The 27802-nt window shown below is 41.6% G+C and overlaps 1 long non-coding RNA gene across 2 annotated transcripts in view; it reads right to left on the bottom strand.

The window, feature by feature from the left end:
- LOC146405476 (uncharacterized) overlaps positions 1–8889 on the bottom strand; it is a 53502-nt gene extending 44613 nt beyond the window's left edge. For both annotated transcript variants that reach the window (XR_014837554.1, XR_014837553.1), the window contains exon 1: positions 8737–8889. This is a non-coding gene — a long non-coding RNA (uncharacterized LOC146405476). The remainder of the gene's footprint in view (positions 1–8736) is intronic.
- Between the last annotated feature and the right edge of the window lie 18913 nt (positions 8890–27802).

Raw genomic sequence — 27802 nt, 5'->3', positions numbered from 1 at the left:
CTCATCCCCAGAACATTCTTTCAGGGTTACCTAAATCTGTGTCTCCTGAATTGCAATTCTTTTTTTTTTTTTTCCTTTGTAGGGCTACACCTGCAACATATAGCAGTTCCCAGGCTAGGAGTCGAATCAGAGCTGCAGGTGCCAGCCTATGCCACAGCCACGGCAATGCCAGATCTGAGCCACATCTGGGACCTATGCAGCACCCTGAGGCAATGCTGGATCCTTAACCCCCTGAGAAAGGCCAGTGACTGAACCCACATCCTCATGGATACTAGCTGGGTTCATAACCCACTGAGCCACAAGAGGAATTCCCTGAATTGCAATTCAGGGACCCCCCCCAGCCTCCTTCATTATTTTTTGGATGACAAAGGTCACCAGTGGAAAGGATACCACCTCAAATGACATCATCCCTGCCCAAGACTTGCCTTCAGAAATGACCTCACCCCCCGCACTGGAGACAACCTCGTCCTGACACTAAAACCTCTGTCTCAGTGACCCTATGCACCATCTCTCCTAAAGCACAAAGTGAACATAAGGTATTTACTGCTTTTTTCCCCATTTAATATTAGGAATTCCATTATGTTTCTGAGGTCACTGTCTGCTTTGCCCATGATCCTGGTATATTCCTTGTTCTCTGCTAAAATGGACACCCTTATACTCCTATATCTACAGAGATATCTGGCAAAGGTTACTACTATCTTCACCATTCTGAAAATTAATAAAGAATACACTTTCCCCAGGAGGCACACGCCTCTTTATCAGTCAACCCCTGGTAAGAGACCTTCGCTGCCCAGTGCCTTCTCTTACTACTCACCTCCAGCTTTCCACCATGACCTCCACAACTGCTTCATACCTTTAATTACGCACAAATATTACTAATCTTGACATAAGTTGCATGTACTAACTTATCATTTCATACACTCTAATGGAAGAAATTTTCACATACTGAGGATAGGGAAGTCATTTTGGTGGATACATGATTTAACTTGAACTTTCTGTTAACAAAAACACTCTATTACATCCAAAAAAAAACCACCCCAGAATATACATTCTTTTCAAGCACATATGGAATATTCTCCAGGATTGACCACATAATGGGGCACAAAAATAACCTCAACAAATTTTTAAGAGTATAGAAATTATTTCAAACATCTTCTCTGACCACAATGGCATGAAACTAGAAATCAATCACAGGAAAAGAAATGAGAAAAAAAAAAAACTGACTACATGGGACTAAACACATGCTACTAAAAAAGCAATGGGGAAATCAAAAAGGAAATTAAAAAATACCTTGAGACAAATGAAAACACAAACATACAAAAATCTATGGGATCCTGCAAAAGCAGTTCTTGGAGGGAATTTCATAGAGATACAGGTCTTCTTCAAAAAACAAGAAAAATCTCAAATCAACAACATAAACTACCACCTAAAAGAACCAGAAAAAGAGGAACAAACATAACCTAAAGTCAGCAAGAGGAAGAAAACCATAAACATCAGAGAGGAAATCAATAAAACAGAGGATAAAAAAAAAATAGAAATTAAAAAATCAGGAGCTAGTTCTTTGAAAGGGTAAACAAAATCAACAAACCTCTGGCCAAACTCACCCAGAAGAAAAGAGAGAGAATAAGATAAGTGAATCTCAAATGATTCTGCAGAAATAAAAAAGAGAGAATACTATGAACAATTATATGCCAACAAATTCGACAACCTAGAAGAAACTGACAACTTTCTAGAGACATATAGCCCACCAAAACTAAATCAAGTTGAACAGACCAATTACTGGAAATGAGACTGAATATGTAATAAAAACACTCCCCATAAACAAAAGCCAAGGACTAGACAGCTTCACAGGTGAATTCTACCAAACATACAAAGAAGAACTTATACCCATCCTTCTTAAACTTTTCCAAAAGATTGAAGAAGGAACACTCCCAAAGACATTCTATGAAGCCATCATCACCCTGATACCAAAGCCAGAAAAAGATACCACCAAAAAAGAAAATTATAGGCCAATATCCTTGATGAATACAGATACAAAAATTTTCAACAAAATTATAATCAACTGAATCCAACAACATATAAAAAAAAGATCATACACCATGACCAAGTGGGATTCATCCCAGGTTCACAAGGATGGTTCAACATAAGCAAATCAATCATCATATACCACGTTAGCAAACGAAAAGTCAAAAATCACTTTGATGATCTCAATAGAGGCAGAAAAAGCATTTGATAAAATCCAATATCCATTCATGATAAAGATTCTTACAAAAGTGGGTACAGATGGAACAAACCTTAACATAATAAAAGCCATTTAACACAAACCCACAGCCAATATGATACTCAACCAAGAAAAAATCTGGAACAAGACAAGGATGACCACTCTCACCACTTTTATTCAACATGGTATTGGAAGTCCTAGCCACAGCAAAAGAAATAAGAGGTATCCAAGTTGGAAGAGAAGATGTAAAATTTTCACCCTATGCAGATGACTATATATAGAAAATCCTAAGGACTCCACAAAAAATCTACTCAAACTGATCAACGAATTCAGTAAAGTAGTAGGATATGGAATTCCCACCATGGCTCAGTAATGAACCCAACTAGGATCCATGAGGATGAGGGTTCAATCCCTGGCCTCACTTAGTGGGTTAAGGATCTGGTGATGCCATGAGCTGTGGTGTAAGTCACAGACATGGCCAGATCTGGCATCGCTATGGCTGTGGTATAGGCCGGCAGCCGTAGCTCCGATTCAACCCCTAGCCTGGGAACGTCCATATTCTGAGAATATGGACCCTAAAAAGTTTAAAAAAAAAAAAAAAGTAGCAGCACACAAGATTAACATTCAGAAATAGGTTGCATTTCTATACACTAACAATGAAATATTAGAAAAGGAACATAAAAATACCTTTTAAAATTGCATGCCCCAAAAATTAAATACCAAGGAATAAACCTGACCAAGGAGGTGAAAGACTTATACATTGTGAATTATAAAACATTAATCAAGGAAATTAAAGAGGATTCAAAGAAATGGAAAGATATTCCATGCTCCTGGATTACAGACTTAACATTGTTAATATGGCCATACTACCCAAAGCAATCTACATATTTAATTCAATCCCTATCAAATTAACCATGATATTTTTCACAGAACTAGAACAAACAATCCAAAAATGTATATGGAACCATAAAAGACCCAGAATTCCCAAAGCAATTCTGAAGAACAAAATCCAAGTAGGAGGCATAACTCTCCCAGACTTCAGACAAAGCTACAGTAATCAAGACAGTGTGATATTGGCACAAAAACAGACATACAGACCAATGGAACAGGACATGCCAGAAATAAACCCAGACACCTATGGTCAATTAATCTTCAACAAAGGAGACAAGAATATAAAAGAGACAGTCTCTTCAGCAAGTGGTGCTGGCAAAACTGGACAGCTGCATATAAATCAATGAAACTAGAACACACTCTCACACCATGCACAAAAATAAACTCGAAATGGCTCAAAGACTTAAACATAAGACAAGACACCATAAAACTCCTAGAAGACAAAATAGGCAAAACATTCTCTGACATCAACCATACAAATGTTTCTCAAGCCAATAGAAATAAAAACAGGAGTTCCCGTCGTGGCGCAGTGGTTAACGAATCTGACTAGGAACCACTAGGTTGAGGGTTCGGTCCCTGCCCTTGCTCAGTGGTCTAACTATCTGGCGTGGCCGTGAGCTGTGGTGTAGGTTGCAGATGCGGCTTGGATCCCACGTTGCTGTGGCTCTGGCATAGGCCGGCAGCTACAGCTCCGATTTGACCCCTAGCCTGGGAACCTCTATATGCCGCGGGAGCGGCCCAAGAAATGGCAAAAAGACAAAATAAATAAATAAATAAATAAAAACAAAAATAAACCAATGGGACCTAATCAAACTTACAAGCTTTTGCACAGCAAAGGAAATCATAAACAACAAAAAAAGAGAAGCTATGGAATGGGAGAAAATAGCTGCAAACAATGCAACCAACAAGGGCCTAATCTCCAAAATATACAAACAACTCATACAACTCAAGAGCAAGAAAACAAGCAACTCAATTGAAAAATGGACAGAAGACCTGAACAGACACTTCTCCATAGAAGACATACAGATGGCCAACAGAAACATGAAAAAGGGCTCAACATCACTAATTATTAGAGAAATGCAAATCAAAACTACAACGAGGTACCACTTCACATGGTTCAGAATGACCATCATTAGTAAGTCTACAGATAACAAATGCTGGAGAGGGTGTGGAGAAAAGGGAACCCTCCTACACTCTTGGTGGGAATGTAAATTGGTACAACCACTATGGAAAACAGCACAGAGGTTGCTCAGAAAACTAAATATAGAACTACCACATGATCCAACAGCCCCACTCCTGGGCATATATCCAGACAAAGCTTTCACTGAAAAAGATACATGCACCCCTATGTTAACTGTGACACTACTCACAATAGCCAAGACATGGAAACAACCTAGATATCCAATGACAGATGAATGGATTAAGAAGTTGTGGTATATGGAGTTCCCGTCGTGGTGCAGTGGTTAACGAATCTGACTAGGAACCATGAGGTTGCAGGTTCGATCCCTGCCCTTGCTCAGTGGGTTAAAGATCCGGCGTTGCTGTGAGCTGTGGTGTAGGTTGCAGATGCGGCTCGGATCCTGCGTTGCTGTGGCTCTGGCGTAGGCCACCGTCTACAGCTCCGATTGGACCCCTAGGCTGGGAACCTCCATATGCTGAGGGAGCGGCCCAAAAAAATAGCAAAAAGACAAAAACAAAGGGGGGGATTGATAAAATTTACATTTTAAGACCAAAGAAAATTTAAATATAAAAATTCTCTCTGCCTGTTTGGGCCACTTCTCCCCTTTTTTTGTGCAGTGTGCATCTACACTATACATTAACCATATACCCTCAAAGACAGTAATGCCCGTTCAATCATAAAGAGCAATTTTCTTCTGATTCCAGTAACTTAACTCCTTAAAGGACAGCAATCTTTTCTCAACCATCAAAGGAGTCACAATTACCCACCACTCACCTTGTATGTGCAGATCTGGACTATGTAAAATTTCATTATGTCATTTTCATGTACATTTCTTTGTCTTGAAAATGTATGTAACTGTGCTTTGACTTATAACAGGTAGAATAGTCCTCAGAGCTTTCTGAAAAACTTGTCTCCTGATAAGAATCCTCAGGTTGGTTTGAATAAAATTATCTATTTCTTTCTTAAACTATTGATTAGTTTTTATAGACAAAATGTACATCTTCAAATTTCGTTCTAACTAAAACAACAGGCTGCATCATTTTGTCCTTCCACTAAATCTACATAGGCAGGTATATTCAGGAATGAGTAGCATGTTATAATTCACTAGGGATTTGGGCTTAGCCCCTTAAATGCAGTAGGATTTTCAAAGATTTACATAAGCTTTGAGTAATTTTCCACATATCAATTAAAATAAAAATTCAGGAGTTCCCTGATGGCTCAGTGGGCTAAGGATCCAGCACTGTCACTGCTGTGGCACAGGTTCAATCCCTGGCCCAGGAACTTCCACATGCTGCAGGCACAGCTATAAATAAATAGATAAACAAACAAAAAAGGAAACAAATATTCAATTACTTTTTCCTCATATTCATTAAAATAGGAATTTATTTACCTTAGGAATACTACAGCGTTTTTGGTTTTGTTTGTTTGTTTGTTTGTTTGTCTTTTGTCGTTTGTTGTTGTTGTTGTTGTTGCTATTTCTTGGGCCGCTCCTGCGGCATATGGAGGTTCCCAGGCCAAGGGTTGAATCGGAGCTGTAGCACCGGCCTACGCCAGAGCCACAGCAACGCGGGATCTGAGCCGCGTCTGCAACCTACACCACAGCTCACAGCAACGACGGATCGTTAACCCACTGAGCAAGGGCAGGGACCAATCCCCCCGCAACCTCATGGTTCCTAGTCGGATTCGTTAACCACTGCGCCACGACGGGAACTCCCCACTACAGCGTTTTAACAGTCAAAGCTCTCCAGGGATGTGCATGCACAAAAAATGATCAAAAAATGAAAATGCACCTGAGAATTTAAACATATCTCACAGCTTGCCATTCTCTTGCCCAAAAGGAACATAGTCTATTTGGTTCTACAACTTTCTTGCCTTAATCACTATATCTCTCAATCTACCGACATTTCCATCCTAAGAAACTAAAAATGTTACGTACCCACATAGAGAATAAACTTACAAAATGTTAAGGGAAACCAGAGTTACGTACCCACATAGAGAATAAAATTACAAAGTGTTAAGGGAAACCACTGTTTCGTCTCAGCAGATTAAGAATGCAACTAGTATCCATGAGGATGCAGATTCGATCCCTGGCCTCACTCACTGGGTTACGAATCTGGCATTTCTGTGAACTGTGGTATAGGTCGAAGATGTGGCTTGGATCCTGCATTGCTGTGGCTGTGGCTGTGGTGTAGGCCAGGAGGCCAGCAGCTGTAGCTCCGATTCGACCCCTAGCCTGGGAACTCCCATGTGCCACAGGTGCAGCCCTAACCCCCCCCCCCCAAAAAAAGAAAGAAAGAAAGAGAGAGAGAGAGAGAGAGAAAGAAAACCCACATGCAGAAGGTTAAACGCCATCTCAAGCTTGGGGTCCAGATTCTCCCTGGTGAAGGAGGGTGGGGACACCTAAGCAGCCACAGCAATGAACTCTGGAAGCTCCATGTGCCCTCTTCTCACTGAAGAATAATGGAAATTCTCTGCCTCTCGGGCTTCAATTTTCACAAGTGAGGAAACTCTCAGCAGGATTCTGTTTAGGAACTCCTGACTTTTACAGACTTTCTCAATGTGCATAAATTACTACCTGAATACACCTACACCATGGTGGCAAAACTCAAATCTAATGTCTAAAGCAGGCCCAGAAAAACCACAGTTACAACTTCAGAAAGGGTACCACTCCCATCCCCTACTCCCACGTGCATGTGCATCCCTACTTTCCAGGGCTGCAGTTGTTCTCAGCACAAAGTCTCCTTCTGTGGTGAGTGTGAGTAGTTGAGAGACTTGCAGGGAGAGGCTCTCCAAGAAGATTAACTGAGCCTTCAAGTTCTTGCTTCTGCAGCCTCAAGGGGGCCTTAGCTTGGATCAATGGCCACAAGCCTTTGCTCCCCACTGGAGATGCCTCTGGACCACCACTAATTTCTTTTTTTTTTTTTCTTTTTTACAGCCACACCCACGGCATATGAGGTTCCCTGGGCAGGGGTCGAATAGGAGCTGCAGCTGGGGCCTATGCCACAGCCACGCCAATACCAGATCCTTAACCCACTGAGTGAAGCCAGGGATCAAACCCACATTTTCAGGGACACTATGTTGGGTTTTTAACCCACTGAACCACAACGCTAACTCCAACCACTGATATTTTAAATGACACAAACCTAGTATTTGAAGAACCAACAAATTCACTCAAACTCGGTGTTTATGTACAAAGGACAGAAAAAAACCGTAAGCCACTTTTCCTAGTTCAACCAGAAAACTCACAAATACCTATTCTTTCAAAAAATGAAGATGTCAGTTAATTATTATTTTCTTGGCAACACATTGTAAACAATTTTTATATTTGAACACCTTTAGGTGTTGCAAGGCTAAGCCCTGGAATTCAATTTGAAATACCCCAAAGAAAAGAACTGACCTCAGAAACTTACTACACATGCTCAGGGATAGAAAAAAGGGGCTATATATATATATATATTTTTTTTTTTTTAACAAATGTGACGTAATACTGGAATATTGTATTTTCTCTGAAATTCACCTCTTTCTGCTGTCTGAAAATATTTTATACTGTCTTTAAAGCTCCACTGATGAAACAAAATTTACACTTATTGAAAAACAGGCTAAAATAAACGAATTAATATTTTCAGGGTGACAAACCCAGGGAGGGGCAATGCTGACGGGACAGATCAGCCATGAGTTTCCCGTGAGGAAAGTCCAACCAAAAGACTTCACATAGAAAAGACTGTGGAGAGAAAGGCACAAGGATTTCACGTCACACAGTCTCAGGTGGTTATTCTCGGCTTTCTCTTGTGTAAAATATCCACAGACAAAAAATAAATCTTTTAAAAAGCCATCCTTGGCTCTGTGGAAAAATAATTAAAATACTGAAATGCACAATTTGAAATGCACAAAAGAGGGCAAATAGTTGATAATGACACAGACTGGAGCACGGAATTTTGCGTTTGAGAATATGAGACAGGATCTGACATTCAGGCACTTACCGGCAACCTAGGAAGAGCTAGACTGGAGGGACAGGGTCTTGGATTTGAGTACTGCTCCTCAAACATTTGGAAAACTCAGGAGAAAACAGGACTGGGGGCCCCAGAGACCACAGATCCTCCCACCCACGAACCACGGAGACTGAGTGAGGACTGTCCCTCGTTAACCATCGCCGTGGTCACCGCACAAGCTGGGACGGACGATGGGCTGGGGAAACGGAGCTACCCAGAGAAACTCCGGCATCAAAGCCTTAGTTAGTTGCCGCGCTCAGGACGGGATGGGGCCCCCAAGGTCCCGGCTGCCGGCCCCGCTCCCCACGCTGCAAGCCCCAGGGACTAATGTCTGAGCGGCGCCCCTGGGGGACTCGAGTCCGCAAACCGTGGAGCTGACCGCGGGGAGGCAGGGGTCCCGTCACGGCCAGTTTCGTCCAGCTCTTGTCTCTAGACGCCCCGTCTCGCACACTCACCACTTCTCGGCTTCCAGCGTCCCCCAGCGTCGCGGCAGCTCCCACGACTGGTGCAGGCAGCAGCGCAACAGAAGGAGCAGCAGAGCCACCTGGGGTGGTCACGTGTAAACAAGACACCAAGCCCAATCAGTATCTATGGGAGTAGGAAAGTCCACGCCGCGGACGCAGCGTCGCTCCACCCACCTTTCCCAGAGGCATCCCTCATTGGACAGTTCCTAAAGCTCCGCCCCTTCGTGCCCAGGTCTCAGTCATCTGTAATAAAGTATGGCTCTGGTCTACTCCCACCAGTAATATCTGTATTTAACCAGAACTAGTCTTCGATCCCTGGTCTGACACTGAAGCTCCTGAAAGCGAGAAACAAGTGCACAGGGAATTACTGTCAGTTTCCAGATGGAGGAATGCCCTTGTCCAGAACAACAGGAGTCCCCAGGCCAGGCCTGACTAGAACAGTTGGGCCTGATGCCCTATCAGAATCAGGGTCTTGGGATCGATAATACTTCCAAGCCACTCATGGAACTGTGACCCTTGATTACAAACACACTAAAATTTACCTGATCTTAGGTAATAGAGTCCAGCTCCGTTTTCATCCTTGACTGTTGACAGCGTTGAGGCTCCCAGCAGTTTGTTACTTTAGATAAAGATCCCATGGCCTCCAGAGAACTTGGCTCTAGTAGGAAGTTTGAACACACAGCCCTAAGCTAGAACATAGGAACTCCTCTCAGATCAACCACAAGCTATGAAAAATGTGTTGAGTAAAACTCTCAAGTGTACTTCTTACACTAAAAGGAAATTTCATCCTTTTTTGGTTCTTTTGGGTTTGTTTGTTTGTTTTTGAGAACTTTGAAATGCAAACAACTATAATATCCCTAAGATATAGAATTCCTTTTTTTTCTCTCTTTTTTGGCTTTTGAGGCATAAGGAAGTTCCCTGGGCCAGGGATCAAATCCTAGCCAGAGCTGAGACCTAGGCCACAGCTGCAGCAATGCTGGATCGTTTAACCCACTGCACCTGGCAGGAGATTGAACCAGCACCTCCACAGAAACAAGCCAGATCATTAACCCTCTGGCCACAGCAGAAACTCCCAAATTCTAATTTTCACTAATTAAAAAAAAAAAAAAAAAGGCGATTGGAGTTCCCTGGTGGCCTAGCAGTTTAAGGATCAGATCAGGTGTTGTCACTGCTGTGGCTTGGGTCACTGCTGTGGTATAGGTTCAATCCCTGGCTCAGAAACTTCTACGACTGAGGTAGGCCAAAAAAAAAAAAAAAGTTTTTTAAATTTGGGATGTACCTAGAAACTTAATATGCTTAAGAGAGTGGATTAAAACTAATGAATTTTATTTATTTATTTAAACAGCTTTATTGAGATATAATAAACATACAATGGACTCCTTTAAAGTTTATAGTCCAGCGATTTCAGTATATTCACAGATACATGCAATCATCACCACAGTCAATTTTAAAACATTTTCATCACCTCAAAACTCCCTCCTGGGAGTTCCCCTTGTGGCTCAGCAGTAAACCTAACTAGTATCCATGAGGATTTGGGTTTGATCCCTGGCTTTGTTCAGTGGGTTAAGGATCTGGCATTGCAGTGAGCTGTGGTATGGGTCACAGATTCTGCTCAGATTCTGCATTGCTGTGGCTGTGGCATAGGCCAGCAGCCGCAGCTCCAATTCAGCCCCTAGCATCAAAAACAAAAATGAACAACAACAGCAAAAAAAACCTCCCTCCCTCTTTAACTTCTCTTAACTTACCATGTTTCTCCTCCAAGTGCCAGCCTCAGGCAGTTGCTAATCTACTTTCTGTTTCTATAGATTTCCCTGTTCTGGACTTTCCCTGTGAATGGAATTATATAATATGTGATCTTTGTGATCAACTTAAGTCACTTAGCATTGTTTTTTTGAAGGACATCATGCCGTAGCATATATCAGTAACCGATTTTTTAAATTTTGTGTTCAAATACACCTATAATAGGAGTTCCCGTCGTGGCTCAGTGGTTAACAAATCCGACTAGGAACCATGAGGTTGCGGGTTGGACCCCTGGCCTCACTCAGTGGGTTGGGGATCTGGCGTTGCTGTGAGCTGTGGTGTAGGTTGCAGACACAGCTCAGATCCCGAGGTGCTGTGGCCGTGGCATAGGCCAGCAGCTACAGCTCCTATTAGACCCCTAGCCTGGGAACCTCCATATGCCCCAGGAGCAGCCCTAGAAAAGGCAAAAAGACAAAAGAAACAAAAACAAAAAAACAAATACACCTATAATAGTCTAAAAATAGTAATTTTAAGTATACTGATGCATTTCCTGGTATTGTAGCAAGTTAAGGATCCAGCATTGTCACTGCTGTGGCTTGGGTCACTGCTATGGTACAGGTTCAATAGCTGGCTTGAGAACTTCAACATGCCATGGATGTGACCAAAAAGAAAAAAAAAAACTGAAATTCCATAGCCATTAACCAGTAATTCCCCATTTCCCTTTTCCTCCACTTCTGGCAACTCCCATTCTACTCTCTGTCTTTATGACTTTTTACTACTCTAAGTACCCCATATAGGTGGAATCATACATTATTTGTCCTTTTGTTACTGGCTTATTTCACTTAGCATGAGATCCTCGAGGGTGATCTATAGTGTAGCATATGTCAGAATGTCTTTACTTTTTTAAGGCTTACTGATAAGAAGGGACTTAACTGCTGTCATTTTCCTATTTGTGTTCTATAGGCGATACAGCTTTTTGTTCCACATTTTACCGCATTACTGTCTTCCTTTATGTTTAATGGGGGGTTTTGTATTAAAATATTTAAATTCCTCTTTCATTGCCTTTTGTGTATATTCTTTTTTTTTTTTTTTTTTTTTTTTTTTTTTGTCTTTTTGCTATTTCTTTGGGCCGCTCCCGCAGCATATGGAGGTTCCCAGGCTAGGGGTCGAATCGGAGCTGTAGCCACCGGCCTACGCCAGAGCCACAGCAACGCGGGATCCGAGCCGCGTCTGCAACCTACACCACAGCTCACGGCAACGCCGGATCGTTAACCCACTGAGCAGGGGCAGGGACCGAACCTGCAACCTTGTGGTTCCTAGTCAGATTCGTTAACCACTGCACCACGACGGGAACTCCTTGTGTATATTCTAAAGCTATTTTCATTATAGTTACCATGAGATTACATTTAAAATCTTAAAGTTGGAGTTCCCATTGTGGCTCGGCATTAACAAAACCATCCAGTATCCATGAGGATGCAGGTTCAATACCTGGCCCTGCTCCATGGGTTAAGGATCTGGCATTGCTGTGGCTGTGGTGTAGGCCTGCAACTACAGCTCCATTTCGAGCCCTAGCCTGGGAACTTCTATATGCCACAGGTGTGGCCATCAATATAAATAAATAAATAAACAATTCATTAGTTTCTTAAATTATGTAAAAAATAACCTGGAGTTACAAAACAAAGCTACAATACCATTAGCTAATAATACTAATTTTTCAAAGTATATTAGTCTCATAAAGCATGTAGAAAATAAAGTGTAATTACAGGAGTTCCTGTTGTGGCTCAGTGGAAATGAATCTGACTAGTATCCATGAAGATGTGGGTTCGACCCCTGGTCTTGTTCAATGGGTTGGGGATCTGATGTTGCCATGAGCTGTGGTATAGGTCCCAGACACAGCTTGGATCCCCATGTTGCTGTGGCTGTGGCATATGCCAGCAGCTGCAGCTCTGATTCAACCCCCAGCCTGGGAACTTCCATATGTCTTGGGTGTGGCACTAAAAAGAAAAAAAAAGGAATTACAAAGTGTTGTTATGGTAATACTAGCTTTTATAATTGTCCATGTATTTATACTTACTGAGATCCTTATTTCTTCATATGGCTTTAAGTTACTCTCTAGAGTAATTTCATTTCACCTGTAGGACTTTCTTTACCATTTCTTGAAGGGTTTGGTGATAATGAAGCACCTCTACTTTTGTTTACCTGAGAATGTCTTAATTTCTCCCTCACATTTGAAGAATGGTTTTGCTAGATATACAATTCTTGGTTGACAGGGTTTTTTTTTCTTTTCATACTTTGAATTTATCAGCCTACTGACTTCTGGTCCCCATAATTTCTAATGAGAATCTGCTGATCATCTCATGCATGATCCTTTTTATATGATGAGTAGCTTTTCTCTTGCTGCTTTCTACATCCTTTCTCTTTGGCTTTTGACAACAGGATTATAATGTGTCTTGAAATAGGTCTCTTTGAGTTCATTCTACTTGGAATTTGTTGAGATTCTTGGATGTTATATTTATGCGTTTTATCAAATTGAAAAGTTTTCAACCATTACTTCTTCAAATATCCTCTGCATTTTTTTTCTCTTTTCCTTCTCTGAGACTTCCAAAACGTATATATTGGTCTGACCAATGTGTTGGTCTCCTACAATTTCCTTAAGCTCTGTTTACATTTCTTCAACTTTTGTTTCCTTCTCTTCCTTAGACTGAATAATCCAATGTCACATCTTCAGGTTCACTGATTCTTTCTTCTGTCTGACCAAATCTTTGAATCCCTCTAATGACCTTTTCATTTCAGATAATGTGCTTTTTAGCTCCAGAATTTCTTTTTGGTTTCTTTTTATGTTTTCTCCCTTTTTTGATATTTTTACTTTGTTCATACATCATTTTCCTGACTTTCTACATGTCTTCATTTAATTTTTTTAGCATCTTTACGGACACAGTTTAAAGCTGAATAATATTTATATCCACACACATATTCAGAGTTTTAATTTCATTTAGAATTAGTTTCAGTATTTTGTCTTCCTAGGAATTTGTCCATTTCATGTATGTGTTCTAATGTGCTGTCATATGATTATTCATTGTATTCCTTTATCATACTTTTAATTTAATTGTACTACTTTATATTCCCTTTAATTCCTGTAATGTTTGAAGTAATGTCTTCTACTTCTTTCTGATTCAAGTGATTCGAGACTTCTTTTTCTCTTCATCAATCTAGCTAAGAGTTTTCAATTATGTTGATCATTTTGTCCAGTTATTGGTGGTACTTTGCTAGTGTAGTCTACCTACATGTGCCAATAAGCCCCTTTTTAAGGGAACAGAACTCTCCCTAGTTGGCCAATAAACAGTCCAAAGCCAAGTGGTCATCATCTCCCATGGTTACCAGGGAAAGTATTACTTCATGAAAAACATCTAAAATATTATTTTCCTACTGCACGTGCTTACAGTATTTTAGACATTTCTTGACTGGCAACAATGGTATGAGTTTGGAGTTCCCTTCATGGCTCAATAGTTAGCAAACCAGACTAGGATCCATGAGAACACAGTTCGATCCCTGGCCTCACTCAGTGGATTAAGGATCTGGTGTTGCTGTGAGCTGTGGTGTAGGTCACAGATGTGGCTTGGATCCTACATTGCTGTGACTGTGGCATAGGCCAGCGGCTATAGCTCTGATTCAACCTCTAACCTGGGAGCCTACATGTGCTGTGGGTGTGGTCCTAAAATAGCAAAAAAATTAAAAAATAAAAAAATAAAACAATGGTATGAGTTTGTTCAAAGATATCATGAATACGTAAAGCAGTACCAGTGACAAGTGAGTACAATTGTAGAAAAAGAGCAACTTTATGTGAGATGGGCCAGAGGGTTTGGGGTTCTCAAAATGAAATACTGGCACCCAAGATACACAGAGTAGGCTATAAGAGTGCTGGTTTTTGTCTTTCATCATCTTTGGGGTTCTCTGGAGACTTCTTAAATAAGATCTGAAACATAAAATTCTTTCATTGCATTCCACTGGTATTTAAGCAGAAGCCCTCTTGATGTAGTAGTATGTGTGGGTTGAGGGGAATTGTTCTATAATTCCAGGATTCAGTCTCAGTCTATTCATGAGTCCGTATCCCTGGACTGTGACTTTCTTTGGTATAATAAGAAAGATGTTCAGGCTTTGTCCCTGGTGCTAGGGACCAAAGAAATTGCCTGCGACTTCCAAAAGTTTTGTAGTTTTTTTACATTTAAATATATAATAAATTGATTGTTTTCCATGGAATAGAGGTGAATACAATGTTTTTTTTCCAATGAGATAACAGTTTGTCCCTGTCTCATGCATTAAAGTGTTAGTGATGTCTGCCACAGATCTGCAATGCCTGCTCTGTCTCTGACCACTTTTACATATTAAATGCCAGCTCATGGAAGACTCTTGCTTTCCCTTTGTCTATTAGTTGTTCTCTCTGCTAATATATGCTGTCTGAGATACCATAGGTCCAAAGTCTTTAATGTATGTCAGGCAAGTTGTTACCTTGTTCTTCAGAAGATTTGACCATTGTTTGACAAACCTAAGAATTAAGAATGCATCTTGGAAGTCTACATGGACTCTGTCTCAACTACTCAATTCTGCCTTCGTCCCACTAATAAGCAACTACAAATATTATGTAAACTCAGGCATGGACTTATTCCTGTCACTTTGCTATTTACTAACTGTATGCTATCTAGCTTATTCTTCCCTTGTCTTCACCATTATAGCCTCCTTTAATTTAGCTAAATTTTTTGGTAAAATGTTTTGATTCTTTTCTCACATCCTTTTTTGTATATTCTATAGATACTTGCTTTGACATTTTCATGAGTATTAAAATTAACATCAGAGGGAGTTCCACTGCGGCTCAGTGGTAAGGAACCTGACAAGTACCCATGAGGACACACGTTCTATCCCTTGCCTCGTTCAGTGGGTTAACAATCCAGCATTGCCATGAGCTGTGGTATAGATCACAGACATGGCTTGGATTCCATGTCGCTATGGCTGTGACATAGGCCAGAAGCTGTAGCTCTGATTCAACCCCTAGCCTGGAAATTTCCATATGCTGCAGGTTTGGCCCTAAAAAACGAAAAAAAAAAAAAAAAGTACAAATGAACCTATCTACATAACAGAAACAGACTCCCAAACATAGAGAACAGACTTGTGGTTGCCAAGACATAGGCAGGAGGGAATGTGATGGACAGGGAGTTTGGGGTTAGTAGATGCAAACTATTACATTTAGAATGAATAAGCAATGAGGTCCTACTGTACAGCACAGGGAACTATAATCAATCTCCCGGGATAGAACATGATGGAAGATAATTTAAGAAAAGGAATATATATAGATAGATATATAGATATATATAAACTTTGCTATACAACAGAAATTGGCACAGCATTGTAAATCAACTATATTTTAATTAAAAAAATTTTAAAAAGAATCTGACTGCAGTGGCTTGGGTGGCTGCAAATGAGCATGTTTGATCCCTGGTCTAGCACATGGATTAAAGGATCTGGTGCTGCTGCAGCTGCAGTGTAGGTTGAAGCTGTGGCTCAGATTCAATTCCTGGCCAGGAACTTCCCAATGCCATGGGTATGGACATACAATTAAAAAAAAAAAAAACCTGCAAGGTGAACACAGACCTGCAGATTCCTGGGGCAAGAGAATGTGGGTAGTTGGAGTTCCCATATTGGTTCATCAGTAACAAACCTGACTAGTATCCATGAAGACCTAGATTCAATCCCTGGCCTCACTCAGTGGGTTAATGATCCAGTGTTGCTGTGAACAGTGGTGTAGGTCAAAGACACGGCTCAGATCCTGTCTTGCAGTGGCTGTGGTGTAGGCTAGCAGCTACAGCTCCAATTCGACTCCTAGTCTGGGTACTTCCATATGCCATGGGTGTGGCCCTAGAAAGACGAAAAAAAGAGAGCAAGAGAGAACGTGGGCGGTGACCTAGAATATACCATCTGAGACCTGAAAAGATGGGTGAAACTCTTCAGAAAATTAGGACATTTAAAAGGATATGTGTGGAAGGGAATTTAGAAGGCCTCGTGCTTGCCCAGGCAAGATGCATGCTCAGAAAAACGCTAAGACTTCAAGCTTTCACCTCAGGTTCAGAGCAATCCTGGCTAAGTCTTGAATAGGTAGCCCAGAGTTCCTGCTGGGGCACAACAGGATTAGCAGCCACTCTGGAACACTGGGTCACAGGTTTGATCCCCGGCTCAGCACAGTGAGATAAGGATCTGGCATTGCCACAACTGTGGCATAGGTTGCAGCTGTGGCTTGAATCTGATCCCTGGCCCACATGCCACAGAGCAGCCATAAAAGGAAAAAAAAAGTAGCAGCTCACGAGTCCCTACTGTGGCACAGTAGGTTAAGGATCTGGCACTGTTGCAACTGTGGCATAGGTTGAAGCTACAGCTCAAGTTTGATTCCCATCCCAGAAACTTCCATATTCTGTGGCTACGGCCAAAAAAGAAAAGAAGTAGCCCAGAACAGAGCAAATCTGCAAAGATCAGGAGTGTTCCTGACATTCAAGCAAAACACTGTCAATACATTAGCTAAACATGAGATAAAGAACAGAATGGTATTTGCAAAAATTGTTTGAAAAAGTCTCAAAATAGGCTACTACATATTTCTACAATCTTTTTTTTTTTTTTTTTTTTTTTTTTTGTCTTTTCTAGGGCTGCTCCTGCAGCATATGGAGGTTCCCAGGCTAGGGGTCTAATCGGAGCTGTAGCTGCCAGCCTATGCCACAGCCACAGCAATGCCAGATCCAAGCCATGTCTGCGACCTACACCACAGCTCACAGCAACACCAGATCCTTAACCCACTGAGCAAGGCCAGGGATCGAACCCAAAACCTCATTGTTCCTAGTCGGATTCGTTAACCACTCCCTCTACAATCTTTTTAAAAATTACAAACCCCAAGTAAAGGGAAAAATTTAATTTTCAGAGCTGCCACATTAAAATAGTCAAATTTCCAAATTTTTTTGGCCTGAACCCACACGATGTGGAAATTTGCAAGCCAGGGATTGAACCAGAGACACAGCCGTGACAATGTCAGATCTGTAACTGCCAGACCATCAGGGAATTCCCTCAAATCTCCAATTTTTAACTAAAAAAAATCAAAGGACATGTAAAGAAGCAGAAAAATATGTCCCATTCAAGGAAACAGTAAATTGGAGTTCCCATTGTGGTGCAGCAAAATGAATCTGACTAGTAACTACGATGCAGCAGGTTTGATCCCTGGTCTCGATCAGTGGGTTAAGGATCCAGCATTGCCATCAGCTGTGGTGTAGCTCGCAGACATGGCTCAGATCCTGTGTTGCTATGGCTATGGTGTAGACCCACAGCTGTAGCTCTGATTCAACCCCTAGCCTGGTAACCTCCATATGCTGCAGGTGCAGCCCTAAAAAATGCAAAAAGAAAGGAAGAAAGGAAGAAGAAAGAAGGAAGGAAGGAAGGAAAGAAAGAAAGAAAGAAGAAAGAAAGAAAAAAAGAAGGAAGGAAGGAAGGAAGGAAGGAAGGAAGAAAGGGTAAATTGACAGAAACTGTCCCCGTAGAAGTCAATACATCAGACTTACTAGACAAATATTTCTTTTTTTTTTTTTTTTTTTTTTTTTTGTCTTTCTGTCTTTTTGATAGCCATGCCCGCGGAATATGGAAGTTCCCAGGCTAGGGGTCTAATCAGAGCTGCAGCTGCCAGCCAACATCACAGCCACGTCTGTGACCTACACCACAGCTCATGGCAATGCCGGATCTTAACCCACTGAGTGAGGCCAGGAATCTAACCCACAATCTCATGGTTCCTAGCTGGATTCATTTCCACTGCACCATGACAAGAACTCCAAGACAAAGATATTTTTAAATAGAGAAAAGAAAAATAACAGAGAAAATCAATGACACCAAAAATAATAGAGAAAATCAATTACACCAAAAGGAAAATAATAGAGAAAATCAATGACACCAAAAGATTTTTTTGGGGAAAGATCAGCAAAAATGACAAATTTTAGCTGGATTATGAGAAGAGGTACATTACTAAAATAAAAAATGGAAGAGGGAATGTTAGTACCAATCATCAATAAAAAAGGATTATAAAAGAATATCATGAATAATGATACACAGGTAAATTGCATAACTTAAATGAAGTGGACAGATTCCTAAAACACACAATACACAAAAAAATGAATCATGAAGAAATAGAAAAACTGAACATACTTACAACAAATAAGGAGAATGAATCATTAATCAAAAACGTCTGGAGCTCCTGTTGTGGCTCAGCAGGTTAAGAACCCAACTAACCTCAGCAATCAGAAGAACAAAAGAAATAAAAGGTATCCAAACTGGAAGAGAAGAGGTAAAATTGTCACTCTATGCAGAGGAGATGATACAATATATAGAAAACCCTAAGGACTCCATGCTAAAACTACTCAATTTGATCAATGAATTCAGCAAAGTAGCAGGATACAAGATTAACTTTCAGAAATAGCCTGCATTTCTGTATATTAACAATGAAATATTAGAAAAGGAATATAAAAATACCTTTTAAAATTGCATCTCCAGAAGTTCCTGTTGTGTCTCAGTGGAAACGAACCTGACTAGTAGCCGTGAGGTTGCATGTTTGATCCCTGGCCTCTCTCAGTGCCTTAAGGATCCAGCATTAGGGTGAGCATTGGTGTACGTCACAGATGCAGCTCAGATCCTGCATTGCTGTGGCTTTGGTGTAGGCTGGCAGCTGTAGCTCTGATTTGACCCCTCCATATGCCATAGGCGCAGCCTTAAAAGCAAAAATAAATAAATAAACAAACATAAGAAAATACATAAATAAAAATAAAATTGCATACCCAAAAATTAAATACCTAGAGGAGTACCTGTCATGGTGCAGCTTAAATGAATCCAACTAGGAACCATGAGGTTGTGGGTTCAATCCCTGGTCTCACTCAGTGGGTTAAGGATCTGGTGTTTCCATGAGCTGTGGTGTAGGTCACAGAAACAGCTCAGATTCTGCGTTGCTGTGGCTGTGGTGTAAGTCAGCAGTTGTAGCTCCAATTGGACCCCTAGCCTAGGAATCTCCATATGCTGCAGGTGTGGCCCTAAAAAAAATAATAATAATCAAATAAAAATTAAAATTAAAAATAAAATTAAAAATTAAATATCTAGGGATAAACCTGACCAAGGAGGTGAAAGACTGAGAACTATAAAACATTAATCAAGGAAATTAAAGAAGATTCAAAGAAATGGAAAAATACCTCATGTTCCCGAATTGGAAGAATTAACATTGTTAAAACGGCCATACTACCAAAGCAATCTACAGATTCAATGCAATCCCTATCAAATTAACCATGACATTTTTCAACAAACAATCCAAAAATATATATGGAAACTTAAAAGACTCAGAATTGCCAAAGCAATCCTGAGGAACAAAATCCAAGCAGGAGGCATAACTCTCCCAGACTTCAGACAACATTACAAAGCTACAGTAATCAAGACCATGTGGTATTGGCACAAAAACAGATGTACAGACAAGTGTAACAGAAGAGACAACCCAGGATTTCCCATCATGGTGCAGTGGAAGGGAATCTGACTTGGAACCATAGGTTGTGGGTTCAATACCTGGCCTTGCTCAGTGGGTTAAGGATCTGGCATTGCCATCATCCATGGTGTAGGTTGCAGATGCTGCTCAGATCTGTGTTGCTGTAGCTGTGGTGTAGGCCCGCAGCTAGCTGTAGCTCTGATTCGACCCCTAGCCTGGGAACTTCCATGTGCTGTGGGTACGGCCCTAAAAAGCAAAAAAAAAAAAAGAAAAAAATAGACAACCCAGAAATAAACCCAGACACCTATGGTCAATTAATCTTCAAAGAAGGAGACAAGAATATAAAATGGGAAAAAGACAGTCTCTTCAACAAGTGGTGCTGGCAAAACTGTACAGCTACATATAAATCAATGAAACTAGAACATACCCTCACACCATGCACAAAAATAAACTCAAAATGACTTAAAGACTTAAACATAAGACAAGACACCATAAAACTCCTAGAAGACAAAATAGGCAAAACATTCTCTGACATCAACCATACAAATGTTTTCCTAGGTCAGTCTCCCAAGGCAATAGAAATAAAAATAAAAATAAACCAATGGGACCTAATCAAACTTACAAGCTTTTGCACAGCAAAGGAAATCATAAAAAACAAAAGACAGCTTACGGAATGGGTGAAAATAGTTGCAAACAATACAACCAACAAGGGCCTAATCTCCAAAATATACAAACAACTCATACAACTCAAGAGCAAGAAAACAAGCAACTCAATTGAAAAATGGACAGAAGACCTGAACAGACACTTCTCCATAGAAGACATACAGATGGCCAACAGAAACATGAAAAAGGGCTCAACATCACTAATTATTAGAGAAATGCAAATCAAAACTACAACGAGGTACCACTTCACATGGTTCAGAATGACCATCATTAGTAAGTCTACAGATAACAAATGCTGGAGAGGGTGTGGAGAAAAGGGAACCCTCCTACACTCTTGGTGGGAATGTAAATTGGTACAACCACTATGGAAAACAGCACAGAGGTTGCTCAGAAAACTAAATATAGAACTACCACATGATCCAACAGCCCCACTCCTGGGCATATATCCAGACAAAGCTTTCACTGAAAAAGATACATGCACCCCTATGTTAACTGTGACACTACTCACAATAGCCAAGACATGGAAACAACCTAGATATCCAATGACAGATGAATGGATTAAGAAGTTGTGGTATATATATACAATGGAGTACTACTCGGCCATAAAAAAGAAAAATCATGCCATTTGCGGGAACATGAATGGAACTAGAGACTCTCATACTGAGTGAAGTTAAGTCAGAAAGAGAAAGACAGACACCATATGATATCATTTATATGTGGAGTCCAAAATATGGTACAAATGAACCTATCTACAAAAAAGAAACAAACTCAAGGACATGGAGAAAAGACTTGTGGTTGCCAAGGCAGAGAGGAGGGAGTGGGGTGGATTGGGAATTTGGGACTAGTAGATGCAAACCATTGCATTTGAAGTGGATAAGCAATGAGATCCTGCTGTATAGCACAGAGAAATATACCTAATCACTTGTGATGGAACATGATGGAGGATAATGTGGAAAAAAAGAATGTATATATTTGTATAACTGGGCCACTTTGCTATACAGAAGAAATTGAGAGAACATTGTAAATCAACAACAATAAAAAGAAAAAAGAAAAAAAAAGAAACCCCATGCAGTAGGAGGTATGACTGAAAAGACAAAAAAAAAAAAAAAAAAAAAACCCTTAAAGATGTTAAAGTCACATTATTCTGTTTTTAACAAAAACTACAAAATGAAAGGGGATTAGAAACTTTCAAAAAAACAAAATATTCTATAATAATGTCTATAATAATGTTCCAAATCACAATAAAAGATAGCCTATCTTAAACAAAAATACAAAAGAAATATGGATATCTAACTAGTATCCATGAGGTTGTGTGTTTGACCCCTGGCCTCACCCAATGGAGGAACCATGAGGTTGCGGGTTCGGTCCCTGGCCTTGCTCAGTGGGTTAACGATCCGGCATTGCCGTGAGCTGTGGTGTAGGTTGCAGACGCGGCTTGGATCCTGTGTTGCTGTGGCTCTGGCGTAGGCTGGCGGCTACAGTTCCAATTGGACCCCTAGCCTGGGAACTTCCATATGCCGAGGGAGTGGCCCAAGAAATAGCAAAAAAAAAAAAAAAAAAAAAAAAGGATCAGATGTTGCCTCAAGCTGCAGTAGATGTGGCAGATGCAGCTTGGATCCCACATTGTTGTGGCTGTGCAACTTCAATTCAATCCCTAGCCTGGGAACTTCCACATCTTGCAAATGAGCATCCCCCCCCCCAAAAAAAAAACACTACAAGTATACTACAGACCAATATCTCTGATGAATATTGATTCTAAAATCCTCAAAAAATTAGGAAACTAAATTCAGCAATATATTAAAAGCACTATACACCATGATCAAGTGGTTCATGAATGCAATTATCCATGATGTTGATCTAAGCACAGTTCAGCATATGAAAATCAGCCAATGTACATCATGTTAGCAGAATGAAGGGGGAAAAAAGCACATGACCATCTCAACTGATGTAGAAAAGGAAGCTGACAAAATTTAACATCTTTTCATGACTAAAAAAAATACTCAATAAACTATGAATAAGAAGAAACTGCCTCAGAGTTCCCAATGTGGCACAGCAGAAATGAATCCAACTAGGAACCATGAGGTTGCAGGTTCAATACCCGGCCTTGCTCAGTGGGTTAAGGATCTGGCGTTGCTGTGAGCTGTGGTGTAGGTCACAGAGGCAGCTCAGATCTGGTGTTTCTGTGGTGTAGCTGTGGTATAGGCCAGCAGCAACAGCTCCGATTAGACCCCTAGCCTGGGAACCTCCATATGCCTCAGGTGTGGCCCTATAAAGACAAAAGACAAAAAAAAAAAAAAAAAGAAGAAGAAGAAAGAGAAGAAACTGCCTCAACATAATAAAGACCATATATGAAAAGACTATAGCTAATGTCATTATTAATGGTGAAAGACTAAAAGCTTTTCGTCTAAGATTAGAAACAAGATGGAGCTCCCATCATGGCTCAGTTGTTAATGAGCCTGACTAGTATCCACGAGGATACAGGTTCAATCCCCGGCCTTGCTCAGTGAGTTAAGGATCCAGCATTGCCATGAGCTGTGGTGTAAGTCACAGATGTGGCTCAGATCTGGTGTTGCTGTGGCTGTGGCATAGGCCAGCAGCTGCAGCTCTGATTTGACCCCTAAACTGAGAACCTCCATATGCCACAGGTGTGGCCCTAAAAAGACAAAAGACAAAAAAAAAAGAAAAGAAAAGAAAGAAAAAAGATAAGATGCCCTCTTTCACCACTTCTACTCACCATAGTACTATAAATCCTAGCCAGAGCAATTAGGCAAGAAAAAGAAATACATACAGCAGAATTGACAAAGAATTGTAAGTCAACTATAATAATTTAAAAAACACAAAAAAGAGAAAAATACAAGATGTCCAAATTTGGAAGGAAAAAGTTAAACTATCTCTATTCACAAACAATATGATCTTATATGTAGAAAACCACACACACACACACACAAAACCTGTTAGAACTAAAGTCAGCAAATTTGCAGGATACAAAATCAACATATAAAAACTAGTTATGTTTTTAGGAGTTCCTGTCGTGGGTCAGCAGAAATGAATCTGACTAGCATCCATGAGGACATAGGTTTGATCCCTGGCCTTGCTCAGTGGGTTAAAGATCTGGCGTTGCAATGAGCTGTGGTGTAGTTCGCAGATGTGGCTCCCATCTGGTGTCACCATGGTTGTGGTGTAGGCCACTGGCTACAGATCCGATTCAACCCCTAGCCTGGGGCCTTCATATGCCATGGGTGTGGTCCTAACCCCCCCGCAAAAAAACCAGTTACGTTTTTACATACTAACAATGATCAGTTACTTCAAAAGGAAAATTAAAAAACAATTCCATTTACAGCAACATTGGAAAGAATGAACTTGGAGAGTTCTCGTTGCTCAGCTAACAAACCTGACAATCCATGAGGATCCATGAGGATGTGGGTTCGATCCCTGGCCTTGCCCAGTGGGTTAAGGATCTGGCATTGCCATGAGCTGTAGTATAGGTCACAAATATGGCTCGGATCTGGTATTGCTGTGGCTGTGGCTGTGGCTGTGGATGGCAGCTGCAGCTCCAATTCAACCCCTAGCCTGGGAACTTCCATATGCAGCACATGCAGCCTTAAAAAGCCAAAAAAAAAAAAAAAAAAAAGAATAAGCTTAACCAAGGAAGCTAAAGATTTGTACACTGAAAACTACAAATGCTGCTGAAAGAAACTGAAAACATACCAATCAATGGTAAGACATTCTGTGTTCATGATCGGAAGACTTAATATTAATATGTCAATACCGGAGTTCCCTTGTGGCACAGCGAGTTAAGGATTTGCAGCGGCTTGGGTTGCTGCTATGGTGCACGTTCAGTTCCTCACCCAGGAACTTCTACATGCTGGGGCACAGCAAAAAAAAAAAAAAGTGCCAAACTTACCCAAACTGATATACAGATTCAATGCAATCCCAACAAGGTTTTTTTGCAGAAATAGAAAAATCTGTTCTAAAATTCATGTGACTCTCTAGGTACCTCAAATAGCCAAAAAAATCTTTAAAAAGAAAAACAAAGTTGAAGATTTAACACTTCCTTATTCCAAAACTTACTCAAAATTTCAGTAATCAAAACAGTGTGGCACTGGCAATACAGACAGACATATAGAGGAGAGAAACTTAGGAAAATCTTCTATGGGCACATCCAGTGACAAGGAGTTTCAAGGAGGGTGCTGTCAGCTCAGCTATGGTCTCTCATGAGGTCTGGTAGTTGGTGGTTTCCCAAAAACCCTGGAGGAGGAGTTAGAAACATTTCAGCCAGGCACCCGTCAGTACCACATCTGGTCCTAGGGTGTCATTTCTAGACCTCCTTCTTGGCCTGGACTGGTCTCCCCCTTCAAAGAGGAACTCAAAAACATTTGGGAAGTTGCATCCTAAAAGTAGAACCCCCCAAGGAGTTCCCTGGAGGCTCAGCGGGTTAAAATTCCAGCATTGTCACTACTGTGGCTCTGGTTACTGCTATGGCGTGGGTCCAGTCCCTGGCCCGGGGAAGTTTTGCATGCTGCAGGCACAGTCAAATCAATCAATTAATTAATAAAAATGGGACCCCTAAGACATAGGGTGGGCAGAGGGCTCTTCATGAGCCTCCCTGTCTGTTTTGAGCCAGTCCCAACTTCCAGTAGGAGACTAAGAAAACTTTACAGGGAGGTGTTTTCAATGCTTGAAACCTGTTATGGGCTGAGTTGTGTTTCTCCAAAATTCACATATTGATGTCCTAAGCCCTAGTTCCTGAGGATGTGATCTCATTTGGAAATAGGGTCACCACAGATGTAATTATTTAACATGAAATCTTTGGGTTCAGCTCTAATCCATCATAACTGGTGTCTCTATAAAAAGAGGATATTCCCACTGTGGTGCAACAGAGTCCGTGGCGTGTCTGGAGCACTGGAACACAGGTTCCATCCTTGGCCCAGTACTGTAGCTTAAGGATCCAGTGTTGCTGCATCTGTAGTGTAGGTCACAACAGCAGCTCAAATCTGATCCCTGGAGTTCCCATCATGCACAGTGGAAACCAATCCGATTAGGAATCATGAGGTTGCAGTTTCGATCCCTGGCCTTGCTCAGTGGGTTAAGGATCTGGCGTTGCTGTGAGCTGTGGTGTAGGTCACAGACACAGCTCGGATCTGGCATTGCTGTGGCCGTAGCTGTGGTGTAGGCTGGCAGCTGTAGCTCCAATTAGACCCCTATCCTGGGAACCTCCATATACCACGGGTACAGCCCTAAAGAGAAAAAAAAAAAAAATCAAATCTGATCCCTGGCCCGGGAATGCCACATACAGCAAGGTGGCCAAAAATGGGAAAAAACAGTGTGGGGGTGGGGGATATTTGTACAGACATCCATGCAGGGACAAAGCCTGGTGAAGATGAATGCAAAGATTGGGGTGATGCTTCTGCAAGCCATCCATAGATCGCCAGCAAACCACCAGAAGCCAGGAGAGACACATGAGACAGATTCTCTCACAGAAACCCCAAGAGAAACCAACCTTGCTGACACCTCAAGCTCAGACTTCTAGCCTGCAGAACCATGAGACAAATTTCTGTTGTTTATGCAGGCCAGTTTGGAGTACTTTGATATAGCAGCCTTAGCAAACTAATACGGCATCCAGGCATGCACCCTGGCTCTTGATGCTCTAACAGAGGGTACTTAGAAAAGATGTACCCAAAGACCGGAACCCACATGGGACGATGACCAAACCCAGACCACCCTCCCAGACCTCCCCGGCCAGATATGGCCTGTGGCCCAAACACGAAGGTTTCAAAAATTTTCATGAAGCTAGAGTTCCCATCATAGCACAGTGGAACGAATCCAACTAGGAACCATGAGGTTGCGGGTTTGATCCCTGGCCTGACGCAGTGGCTTAAGGATCTGGCATTGTCGTGAGATGTGGTGTAAGTCGCAGATGCTGCTTGGATCCAGCATTCCTGTGGCTCTGGCATAGGCCGGCGGCTACAGATCCAATTAGACCCCTAGCCTGGGAACCTCCATATGCCATGGGTGCAGCTCCAAAAAAGAAAAAAAATTTCACAAAGTGCATGAGATGACCAGGTCTTATGCAAGATAGCAGTTGGGCCCAGTGAACTCTACCAGGGTGTTCTGGGTATGCCTAGGCTGATTCCCCTCTCCAGAGGGGGTCTTAGAAAATTTGGAGGAGTTGACTAGTGGCTCAGTAGGTTAAGGATCTGGCATTGTCACAGCTGTGGCTCAGGTTGCTGCTGTGGCTTTGGTTCAGTCCCTGGCCTGGGAACTTCTGCATACCAGGGCCAAAAAAAAAGAAAAGATGAAAATATTGGGTTTCCATTTTGGCTCAGCAGGTTAAGCACCTGACTAGTATCCATGAGGATGCAGGTTTAATCTGTGGCCTTGCTCAGTGGGTTAAGGATCCAGTGTTGCAGTGGCTGTAGTGTAGGCTGGCAGCTATAGCTCCAATTCAGCCCCTAGCCTGGGAACTTCCACATGCCACAGGTGTGGCCATGAAAAGAAAATTTTGGAACATACTAAGAGTAGGCCCCATATGTGACCAGGGCTGTGTTGGGGTCTCCCTCTTGGGGCCTCTGCTCTAACCCAGACCAGTCCCAGCCTCTAAAGGGGGACTCAGAAAACTCCTTGGAGGTACTCTCTGCAACTGAGGTCCAGCCAGAGTGCCCTCTGTAAGTCTGCCAGACTGACCAGTCCAGAAGTGTTTCTGTGAGTTGAATCAGGTGACCAGGGCCAATGCCAGACCTGGCAACACATATGGACGCCTCCACTGATAGTGACTTAGAAGCATTTGGGGGGACACCACCAACAACCAGGACCACAACCAAAAGACCACAGCCATGTCCAGGGTAACTTCACTCACCAGGGACTGTGCCTCCCCCTGCCCCCGGCAAGGAGGGGGTCTTGGAAATATTTTGGGAGGTGCATGTGACAACTGTGACCCCTTGACCCCTTGCATCACTGTGGCCAAACCTGGGTGCCTTTCCCATCATCGCTGACTAGACAAATGGTTCTCTACCAGTTTGGTTGTTTTATTTATTTATTTATTTTTGTCTTTTTAGGGCCACAGCATATGGAAGTTCCCAGGCTAGGGGTTGAATCAGAGCTGCAGCTGCCGGCCTATGC

This window comes from Sus scrofa, chromosome 2 (assembly GCF_054392235.1).
Source record: "Sus scrofa isolate SSC_HxYL_T2T_F1_AM1 chromosome 2, Sscrofa_HxYL_maternal_Yorkshire_Landrace_v2.0, whole genome shotgun sequence".
In the NCBI taxonomy this organism is placed as follows: Eukaryota; Metazoa; Chordata; class Mammalia; order Artiodactyla; family Suidae; genus Sus; species Sus scrofa.
The sequence above is the reverse complement of the archived record's forward strand: the minus strand, read 5'-3'. Positions and strand labels throughout refer to the sequence as shown.